Source organism: Salmo salar, chromosome 09 (genome assembly GCF_965601325.2).
Source record: "Salmo salar chromosome 09, fSalSal1, whole genome shotgun sequence".
Classification (NCBI taxonomy): domain Eukaryota; kingdom Metazoa; phylum Chordata; class Actinopteri; order Salmoniformes; family Salmonidae; genus Salmo; species Salmo salar.
This window is the reverse complement of record NC_138299.1, coordinates 154,137,235-154,149,734: the sequence shown is the minus strand read 5'-3', so window position 1 is coordinate 154,149,734 and position 12,500 is coordinate 154,137,235.

Here is a 12,500-nt window from a genome sequence, read left to right as displayed (position 1 = left end):
TTCACACGTACTAACAAAACGGGTGTGATCATTTTACACGGGTCCCTGCAGCGCATGCTCAAACTGGTGTGATTAGAACCCTTATTTAGAACTTCCAGTTTTGATTGACGCAATAGTCAGCATTTGAGCTGGCCACACTATTTTTTCAATTGAGTAAAACACTTTCTATAAATCGAAAGTAATCCGATGATTGGTAGTTTGTGTGATCCGCCATGTTTGTTTTTCCCGCGTCAAACAAAGATAATAAGAGGAGACAAGATGAGTTTGGTCTATTTGCGGTATGCATGTTGAAGGGGGTGTGTTGTCTATGATAATTTATTACCCTTCATTCACTTCTGGAAGTTTACTCAAAAGATGAGTGAACCATTCCCTCACCTCATTATAACATCTTTGGTCTGACAGACGTTTACGTGACACCCAGAACGCATTGTAAAATGTCAACAAACATGGCGCCACACATAGCTGGCAAATAGCTTAGCATTAGTTCATTATAAACAGTACAACCTTCAAAAAGGTATTTTACACACATCATATTTGTCCAATACAATCTATGCAATAATAAGAATGCATTATTTGTCACCAATACTTGAAAAAAGGTGAATTTAAATGTAAATACATTATACTCCATAAATACATACAGTTGAAGTTGGAAGTTTACATACACTTAGGTTGGAGTCATTAAAACTCATTTCAATCACTCCACAAATCTCTTGTTAACAAACTATAGTTTTGGCAAGTCGGTTAGGACATCTACTTTGTGCATTACACAACAATTGTCATTTTTCCAACAATTCTTTACAGACAGATTATTTAACTTATAATTCACTGTATCAGAATTCCAGTGGGTCAGAAGTTTACATACACTAAGTTGACTGTGCCTTTAAACAGCTTGGAAAATTCCAGAAAATTATGTCATGGCTTTAGAAGCTTCTGATAGGCTAATTGACATAATTTCAGTCAATTGTAGGTGTGCTTGTTGATGTATTTCAAGGCCTACCTTCAAACAGTGCCTCTTGTCATGTTGTGTTGCTACCACGCTGTGTTGTCATGTGTTGCTGTCATGTTGTTGTCATGTTCTGTTTCTGCCATGCCATGTTGTTGTCTTAGGTCTCTCTTTATGTAGTGTTGTGTTGTCTCTCTTGTCGTGATGTGTGTTTTGTCCTATATTTTAATAGCATTTATTTTCAATCCCAGCCCCCATCCCAGCCCCCATCCCTGCAGGAGGCCTTTTGCCTTTTGGTAAATAAGAATTTGTTCTTAACTGACTTGCCCAGTTAAATAAAGGTTAAATAAAATAAAATATATTTAATATGCTGTAAAGTATTGTCTTTTCACAGTTTCACTCAATTCATTCTAATCAACCTAATAATTATGACATACCCCTCACTATTGTCATCGCTTGCACTAATTACACTGTTTTGTCTAAATAACCTGGTTCAAACATTCATGACATCACCCTGAAGGCGGCACATTGATGCCGAAACGTTGGTGGTTTACAAAATAAATGACTGGGAGTTTATATGTAGAGTGTGCGACTCATTTTGTTTTTATAGCTTACAATCAATTTAATTTACCACAGGTGGACTCCAGTCAAGTTGTAGAAACATTTCAAAGATGATCAATGGAAACAGGATGCACCTGAGCTCAATTTCGAGTCTCATAGCAAAGGGTATGAATACTTATGTAAATAAGGTATTTCTGACTTTTCTTTTTAATAAATGTTCTCTTCTCTTTCTCTCTCTCTTCTCACTCGCTCTCTCTCATTCGCTCTCTCTTCTCTCAATTCAATTCAATTCAAGGGGCTTTATTGGCATGGGAAACATCTGTTAACATTGCAAAAGCAAGTGAAATAGATAATAAACAAAAGGGAAATAGACAATAAAAATAAACAGTAAACATTACACTCACAGAAGTTCCAAAAGAATAAAGACATTTCAAATGTCATATTATGTCTATATACAGTGTTGTAGCAATGTGCAAATAGTTAAAGTACAAAAGGGAAAATAAATAAACATAAATATGGGTTGTATTTACAATGGTGTTTGTTCTTCAGTTTTTCTTGTGGCAACAGGTCACTAATATTGCTGCTGGGATGGCACACTGTGATATGAGAGTTTCTCAAAATTGCGTTTGTTTTTCAAATTCTTTGTGGGTCTGTGTAATCTGAGAGAAAAATGTGTCTCTGATATGGTCATACACTGGTCAGGAGGTTAGGAAATGGAGCTCAGTTTCCACCTCATTTTGTGGGCAGTGTGCACATAGCCTGTCTTCTCTTGAGAGCCAGGTCTGTACATAGTCAAAGATTTACTTTATTTTGGGTCAGTCACAGTGGTCAGGTATTCTGCCACTGTAAACTCTCTGTCTAGGGCCAAATAGCATTCTAGTTTGCTTTGTTTTTTTGTAAATTCTTTCCAATGTGTCAAGTAATTATCTTTTTGTTTTCACCATGCTTTGGTTGGGTCGAATTGTGTTTCTGTCCTGGGGCTCTGTGGGGTCTGTTTGTGTTTGTGAACAGAGCCCCAGTACCAGCTTGCTTAGGGGACTCTTCTCCAGGCTAATCTCTCTGTAGGTGATGGCTTTGTTATGGAAGGTTTGGGAATCACTTCCTTTTAGGTGGTTGTAGAATTTAAGGGCTCTATTCTGGATTTTGATAATTAGCGGGTATCGGCCTAATTCTGCTCTGCATGCATTATTAGGTGTTTTACATTGGACACTGAGGATATTTTTATCACAGGTACCTGAATTTGGTGTTTGTCCCATTTTGTTCTTGGTTGGTGAGCGGACCCCAGACCTCACAACCATAAAGGGCAATGGGTTCTATAACTGATTCAAGTATTTTTATCCAGATCCTAATTGGTATGTTGATTTTGTGTTCCTTTTGATGGCATAGAAGGCCCTTCTTGCCTTGTCTGTCAGATTGTTCACAGCTTTGTTAAAGTTACCTGTGGCGCTGATGTTTAGGCCAAGTTTTTTGTAAGCTCTAGGGCAACGGTGTCTAGATGGAATTTGTATTTGTGGTCCTGGTGACTGGACCTTTTTTGGAACACCATTATTTTTGTCTTACTGACATTGGCTGTCAGGCCCCAGGTCTGACAGAATCTGTGCAGAAGATCTAGGTGCTGCTGTAGGCCCTCCTTTGTTCGTGACAGAAGCACCAGATCATCAGCAAACAGTAGACATTTGACTTCAGATTCCTGTAGGGTGAGGCCGGGTACTGCTAACTGTACTAGTGCCCTCTCCAAGTCGTTTATATATATGTTGAAGAGGGTGGGGCTTAAGCTGCATCCCTGTCTCAACCCAATGTCCTGTGGAAAGAAATGTGTGTGTTTTATTTCACTGAGGACATTTACAACCGTGCTGTTAATGATAATGCAGAGGATTTTCCCAAGGTTGCTGTTGACGCATATCCCACGGTAGTTATTGGGGTCAAATTTCTCTCTCTCTCTCTCTCTCTCTCTTCTGCTCTCTCTCTCTATCTCTTTCTCCCCTTTCTCGCTCTCTCTTTCTCTCTCTCTCTCTCTGTCTCTCTCTCGCTCTCTCTCTCCATCTCTTTCATCCCTCTCTCTCTCAATCTCGCTCTCTCTCATATTAATCTGAGTTACTTTGAGTTCTTTGACAGCTAATTATCTTATACAGCTCACTGAGAATGGAAGTAAAATAAACCTGATACATACACAACTCCAAATGTTTACACACGCACGCACGCACGCATGCACGCACACACGCACGCACACACGCACACACACACACACACACACACACACACACACACACACACACACACACACACACACACACACACACACACACACACACACACACACACACACACAATCCATTCAAACTAAATCCACATTTCCTTCAAGTGTTCTGTGAAGTAATTACCAGCTGATTATAAAAACTAACTTAATAAAATCCATTTAAAATCTAATTACCACAGTCTCTAAAACACCTTTCATTTCCATCACCACCCACGTCAACGTTCATGTTTATGTCTGACTGAAAACACTGAGTTTCTAATTACTTACCCCTCTGTCTAATGACTGATATCTGGCGTACAACACTGGCTAATTACATATGATCTGTGAAGAGAGGAGATTCACAAGCTCTTCCCAGAACCATTAAACAAAGGCTGTGTCAGTTGGTGTTTTATATCAACAGATGAACACTGAGCATACACACGTTTCTCACATTTAAAAACAGGTAAGAGGCTTTACAGTGGAAGGACCACTGAGCTGACCACTGATCTGACCACTGAGCTGACCACTGAGCTGACCACTGACCACTGATCTGACCACTGATCTGACCACTGAGCTGACCACTGACCACAGACATGACCACTGATCTGACCACTGAGCTGACCACTGACCACAGACATGACCACAGACCTGACCACTGATCTGACCACTGATCTGACCACTGAGCTGACCACTGAGCTGACCACTGACCACAGACCTGACCACTGAGCTGACCACTGAGCTGACCACTGACCACAGACCTGACCACTGATCTGACCACTGAGCTGACCACTGACCACAGACCTGACCACTGATCTGACCACTGAGCTGACCACTGACCACAGACATGACCACTGATCTGACCACTGAGCTGACCACTGAGCTGACCACTGACCACCGATCTGACCACAGACCTGACCACAGACCTGACCACTGAGCTGACCACTGATCTGACCACTGATCTGACCACTGAGCAAGATACTTGGCAGGTTGCTTAGCAACTATGACAAACTGTACCAAAACTCTAAGACAATAAACTTTAAAAAAAAACACCCAGAGATACACACTGACTTGTTACATGTCTTCCTGTTTAAGAAACACAATAGAACACACTTAATGTGAACAGTGTTCTGAAATATAATGTCATGTAATATTTTAAGTTAACTGCCTTAATGTTGCTGCTGCCTTGGGAGCAGCTAATGGGGATCCTTCGTAAATGCAAACAGACAAACTTGAACTACACACAATCACACACCATAAACACACTAATTCATGCATGCATGGTCACAAGCAAGCACACACAAACCTCCTTCCTTTCTCACTCAGAGGACGGCTCGCAGGCTGGCGAACCAATCTGATCGTTTCCATGACAACAGAGGGCTGAGCAAGTGAACTTCTGTCAGGTGCCAAGAGCTCATTGCAATTGAACTGTGTGCGTGTGTGTGTTTGTGTGTGTGTATATGTGTGTGTATATGTGTGTGTGTGTTTTTGCCCACACGCTTGAGAGGGAGAACAGAATGTGCTTATCTCTGTGACCGGCCACAAATACCCCTCAGTCTGTCAGTCTACCTCCTCCAACTCTCTCTCTCTCTCTCTCTCTCTCTCGCTCTCTTTCTCTCCCTCTCTCCCTTCACCTTTCCATCTGACACTCTGCCCTCTCTCTCCTTCACCAACATAATCTGTTCAGCCAATACACTCTCTTTTCCTCTGCCATCCATTATTACCCCTTCAGCGCTGTTTTCACTCCCTCTCTTCTCTAACTCTGACAGGAACAGACAGATAGAGTGTGAAGGGGAATTAAAAAGACAGAAAAATGAAAGTGATTTCTCGTCATTTTTACACCTTCCTTCCTTTCAGTGTTCAGACTCACTCTGCTGACCGTACACACTGTATTGATCGTTCCTTTTTCCCCTCCCCTCCCCTCCCCTCCCCTACTCTCCTCTCTCTCCTCTCCTCTCCTCTCCTGTCCTGTCCTCTCCTCTCCTCTCCTCTCCTCTCCTCTCCTCTCCTCTCCTCTCCTCTCCTCTCCTCTCCTCTCCTCTCCTCTCCTCTCCCCTCCCCTCCCCTCCCCTCCCCTCCCCTCCCCTCCCCTCCCCTCCTCTCCTCTCCTCTCCTCTCCTCTCCTCTCCTCTCCCCTCCCCTCCCCTCCCCTCCCCTCCTCTCCTCTCCTCTCCTCTCCCTCTCCCCTCCCCTCCCCTCCCCTCCCCTCCCCTCCTCTCCTCTCCTCTCCTCTCCTCTCCTCTCCTCTTCTCTCCTCTCCTCTCCTCTCCTCTTCTCTTCTCTTCTCTTCTCCCTTCTCCATTCCATTATGGCAGTATACAGTATGCTGAATCATGGTGACTATACTTATTGTATATTTTTAGCAAGTCTGTGTTCACAAGAATTAAGAATCCCTGTTTGGTCTTTGTGTTTGTCTTCCATCCCTTGCTGTGGTCAGAGCAACATGGTTTACGATATGAATGCAGCATTTCTTCCAATCATATCGCTGCAACTTGAAATTCCTATAAATAAATCACATCTTGAATGGTGTGTGTACTTCTTAGCTGTGAAAGTCGGTATGGGCTGTAGCCAGTGTGTGTGTGTGTGTGTGTGTGTGTGTGTGTGTGTGTGTGTGTGTGTGTGTGTGTGTGTGTGTGTGTGTGTGTGTGTGTGTGAGAGAATAAGGTGAATGAGCTGATGGTGTGCTGTTGCTCTGCCTGCCAACAGAAAGACCCTATCTCTGACTTCTCTTCATCTAAATTCTGCTCTTGACACGATCACTGCACTTGTGTTAAAAACACCCATACCCTCACCCACCCACCCACACACACACACACACACACACACACACACACACACACACACACACACACACACACACACAAAAGATTATCACCCTGTCTTGAGCCCATTTAAACTTCAGGCTTACTCAAAAGGCTGGCTGTAGCCCTAAGTCAGATTTGGTTGGGTGGCCCTCCACCTCTTGGAAATATATTTTAGTGACCCCTCTCTTGTCGGCGGAGAGAAAAAATATGTTTTAAAGCTTATTTCCTGCAATTCTACACATTTTGCCATGGGGCGGACAGAAAACGTTGCAATTTGATAGCACATTTAATGCAATTGTACTTCATTTTCTATGGGGCACAGAGATTTTTTAGTTGTTGCAGTTTTACAGCCAATTTCCTGCAATTCTACCCATTTTGCCATGACTGATGCCATGTTAATATGGCAGGTAGGCTAGAAATAAAGAGCGTTGGGCCTCTAACCGAAAGGTCCCTGGTTTGAATCCCCAAGCTGTCTAGGCGAAAAATCTGCCCGTGTGCCCTTGAGCAAGGACCTTAACCCTAATTGCTCCTGTAAGTCACTCTGGATAAGAGTGTCTGCTAAATGAGTTAAATGTATATTTGAGTGAGAATGACTAACAAAATGAATGGGGGCCCCTGTGCATGTGCCTGGTTGGTATTTGGCCATGATTACTTCAAGTTTAGATAGCTGGCTCTCACCCTCTCACCTTCATCACTACCTTCTCACCCCACCTGAAGCCATCGATACAAGGAAGTGTCTAATCCAATCCCAACAGCCCATGCAATCAGAGTTTTTCTCTCACACACAAATCTGGAGGAGGGGTATGAGAGAGAGAGAGAGAGAGAGAGAGAGAGAGGAGAGAGAGAGAGAGAGGAGAGAGAGAGAGGAGAGAGGAGAGAGGAGAGAGAGAGAGAGAGAGAGAGAGAGAGAGAGAGAGGAGGAGAGAGAGAGAGAGAGAGAGAGAGAGAGAGAGAGAGAGAGGTGGTGCTGTAGGAGAGCTTCATCATACAGGCTAGTCACGAAGTCATCAGTAGGCGCCACTCTGACCCCATTACCGCCAACACTTTGGGAAACACACACACACCAACTGCTCTGGAAAAAGCGGAGCAAACACAGACCGATACATACACACATAATCACACACTGCTTGGGACAAAACATTGAGAGGATGAAGAGACCAGGGAGGGAGGTGAAACAGACATGTAATGGGAGAGGGTGAGTAGGGAAAGTTAAATATGGTTGACATAAATGTATAGACACACAGCAGGAAAGAGGTAGAAGGGAGGGAGAAGAAGACAATGAATGGTATGGAGAGAGAGAGAAGGGAGGGAGAAGAATATAGAGAAGGGTATGGAGAGAGAGAGAAGGGAGGGAGATGATAAGGATGATGCAGGCAGCCCTTCTCCCCATTACCCTGCCTGTCAGCCCTGTAGCCATGAGCCATGCATCACCCTTACTACTGCTACTGCTGCTGGCCAGACAGGTCTGGGAGGGGGAAAAGGGAGGAAGAGGAGAGAGAGAGAGATAGGACAGGGGCTAGAGACAGGTCTGGGAGGGAGGGAAGGGAGGAAGAGGAGAGATAGAGATAGGACAGGGGCTAGAGACAGGTCTGGGAGGGAGGGAAGGGAGGGAGGAAGATGAGAGATAGAGAGAGAGAGATAGGACAGGGCATAGAGAGGTCTGGGAGGGGTAAAGGGAGGAAGAGGAGAGAGAGAGATAGGACAGGGGCTAGAGACAGGTCTGGGAGGGGGGGAAGGGAGGAAGAGGAGAGATAGAGAGAGAGAGATAGGACAGGGCATAGAGAGGTCTGGGAGGGGTAAAGGGAGGAAGAAGAGAGAGAGAGAGAGAGATAGGACAGGGGACAGAGACAGGTCTGGGAGAGGGGAAGGGGAGGAAGAGGAGAGCGAGATAGGACAGAGACAGGTCTGGGAGGGGGGAAGGGGAGGAAGATGAGTGAGAGAGATAGGACAGGGGACAGAGACAGGTCTGGGGGGGGGAAGGGGAGGAAGAGGAGAGAGAGATAGGACAGGGGATAGAGACAGGTCTGGGAGGGGGGAAGGGAGGAAGAGAGAGATAGGACAGGAGACAGAGACAGGTCTGGGAGGGGGGAAGGGAGGAAGAGGAGAGAGAGAGATAGGACAGGGGACAGAGACAGGTCTGGGAGTGGGGAAGGGGAGGAAGAGGAGAGAGAGAGATGGAACAGGGGACAGAGACAGGTCTGGGAGGGGGGAAGGGGAGGAAGATGAGAGAGAGAGATAGGACAGGGGACAGAGACAGGTCTGGGAGGCGGGAAGGGGAGGAAGAGGAGAGAGAGAGACAGATAGGACGGGAAAGAGACAGGTCTGGGAGGGGGAAAGGAGAGGAAGAGGAGAGAGAGAAAGAGAAAAATAAGGATGACAGGGCCTTTTAGGAGAGGATAAGGGTTAGGGAGAAAGAGAGTGGCGGAGAGAGGGAGAGAGAGCTGCCTGTCTTCTCATCATCCCTAGGGGAATTAAGAAAGAGAGCCTCTTATGAGACTACAAATCCATATTCCCCTCGTCATTCTGTCTACGTCTCTCTAGCACTCTCTCACTCTCTCCTCTCTCGCTCCTCTCTCTCTCTCAATCTCTCTCTCTCTCAATCTCTCTCACTCTCTCAATCTCTCTCTCTCTCCTCTCTCTCTTGCTCTCTCTCTCTATCACTCCCTCTCTGTACCATCACTACTTCTCCCTCCCCATCTCCACTCCCCTTCCTCCCCTCCTCCTCTCTTCTCTCCAACAATCCATCCATCCATCAATCACAGTCTCTCCAAAATGATTCATGCTTCCCGGAATATTACTCAATTAAAGCAGTTAAGCATGGCCATACATCAGACTGTTAAAAATAGAATCAAGGCCTAATCATATCCCCCTCCTCATGTCTCCTTTTCTTCCCCCTGTCTATCTCCCTCATCCCCTCCTCAACACACTGGGAGATATGGGTGGGGTATTGGGAGAGAAGGAGAGGTAAAGAGGAAGAGAAGGAGAGAGGTAAAGAGGGATAGAAGGGGAGGTAAAGAGGAAGAGAAGGAGAGAGGTAAAGAGGAAGAGAAGGAGAGAGGTAAAGAGGGAGAGAAGAGAGAGTTAAATAGGGAGGGAAGGAGAGCGGTAAAGAGGGAGAGAAGGAGAGAGGTAAAGAGGGAGAGAAGAGAGAGAGGGGTAAAGAGGGAGAGAAGGAGAGCGTTAACGAGGGAGAGAACAGGAAGAGTTAGATGGAGAGGAGAGAGTTAAAGAGCGACATAACCCTCGTAAGGGGGTTTGTATTTGACTTTGCCGGGTACCTACTGTAAATACTGTAACTACTGTACCTACTGTACCCAATGTAACTATATCTACTCCAAATAATGTACCTACGGTAACTAATGTAACTACTGTAACTAACGTATCTACGGTAACTAATGTAAAATACTGTACCTACTGTAAATAATGTACCTACTGTAACTTCTGTAACTAATGTACCTACTGTAAATAATCTAACTACTGTACCTTATGTAAATAATGTACCCACGGTAACAAATGTACCTACCTTACCTACTGTAACTACTGCAACTAATATACCTACTGTAACCACCGCAACTAATGTACCTACTGTACCTACTGTAACTACTGCAACTAATATACCTACTGTAACCACCGCAACTAATGTACCTACTGTACCTACTGTAACTACTTTAACTACTGTATCTACGGTAACTAATGTACCTACTGTTACTTCTGTATCTATGGTAACTAATGTACCTTCTGTTACTTCTGTATCTACGGTAACTAATATACCTACTGTAACTACTGTATCTACCGTATTTATGGTAACTAACGTACCTACTGTAACTACTGTATCTACTGTAACTAAAGTTCCAACTGTAACTACTGTAACTATTGTATCTACCATATTTACGGTAAGTCATGTACCTACTGTTACTTCTGTATCTACGGTAACTAATATACCTACTGTAACTACTGTATCTACCGTATTTATGGTAACTAACGTACCGACTGTAACTACTGTATCTACTGTAACTAAAGTTCCAACTGTAACTACTGTAACTATTGTATCTACCGTATTTACGGTAACTCATGTACCTACTGTTACTACTGTGTCTACTGTATCTAATGTACCTACTGTAACTACTGTAACTACTGTATCTATGGCAACTAATGTACCTACTGTTACTTCTGTAGCTATGGTAACTAATGTAGCTACTGTAACTACTGCAACAACTGTATCTACCGTTTTTATGTAACTAATGTAACTACTGTAAATACTGTATCTACTGTAACTAATGTACATACTGTAACTATTGTAACTACTGTATCTAGGGTATTTATGGTAACTCATGTACCTACTGTTACTTCTGTATCTACGGTAACTAATGTACCTTCTGTTACTTCTGTATCTACGGTAACTTATGTACCTACTGTTACTTCTGTATCTACGGTAACTAATGTACCTACTGTAACTAATGTATCTACTGTATCTACATAATTTATGTACCTACTGTTACTTCTGTATCTAGTGTAACTAATGTACCTAATGTACCTACTGTAACTAATGTATCTAATGTACCTACTGTATCAAATGTAACTAGTGCCTTAGTCAAGCCATGATGAGCAAAAATTATTATATACATCAATCATCACCGACAGAATGGACAGCCAAAACACCACAGACTATACTAGAATAACTAGATATAGACTGACAGATTGGACAGCCCAAACACCACAGACTATACTAGAATAACTAGATATAGACTGACAGATTGGACAGCCCAAACACCACAGACTATACTACAATAACTAGATATAGACTGACAGATTGGACAGCCAAAACACCACAGACTATACTAGAATAACTAGATATAGACTGACAGATTGGACAGCCCAAACACCACAGACTATACTAGAATAACTAGATATAGACTGACAGATTGGACAGCCCAAACACCACAGACTATACTACAATAACTAGATATAGACTGACAGATTGGACAGCCAAACACCACAGACTATACTAGAATAACTAGATATAGACTGACAGATTGGACAGCCAAACACCACAGACTATACTAGAATAACTAGATATAGACTGACAGATTGGACAGCCCAAACACCACAGACTATACTAGAATAACTAGATATAGACTGACAGATTGGACAGCCAAACACCACATACTATACTAGAATAACTAGATATAGACTGACAGATTGGACAGCCCAAACACCACAGACTATACTAGAATAACTAGATATAGACTGACAGATTGGACAGCCCAAACACCACAGAGTATACTAGAATAACTAGATATAGACTGACAGATTGGACAGCCCAAACACCACAGACTATACTAGAATAACTAGATATAGACTGACAGATTGGACAGCCCAAACACCACAGACTATACTAGAATAACTAGATATAGACTGACAGATTGGACGCCCAAACACATCAGACTATACTAGAATAACTAGATATAGACTGACAGATTGGACAGCCCAAACACATCAGACTATACTAGAATAACTAGATATAGACTGACAGATTGGACAGCCAAACACCACAGACTATACTAGAATAACTAGATATAGACTGACAGATTGGACAGCCCAAACACCACAGACTATACTAGAATAACTAGATATAGACTGACAGATTGGACAGCCCAAACACCACAGACTATACTAGAATAACTAGATATAGACTGACAGATTGGACAGCCCAAACACCACAGACTATACTAGAATAACTAGATATAGACTGACAGATTGGACAGCCCAAACACCACAGACTATACTAGAATAACTAGATATAGACTGACAGAATGGACAGCCAAACACCACAGACTATACTAGAATAACTAGATATAGACTGACAGATTGGACAGCCCAAACACCACAGACTATACTACAATAACTAGATATAGACTGACAGATTGGACAGCCAAACACCACAGACTATACTAGAATA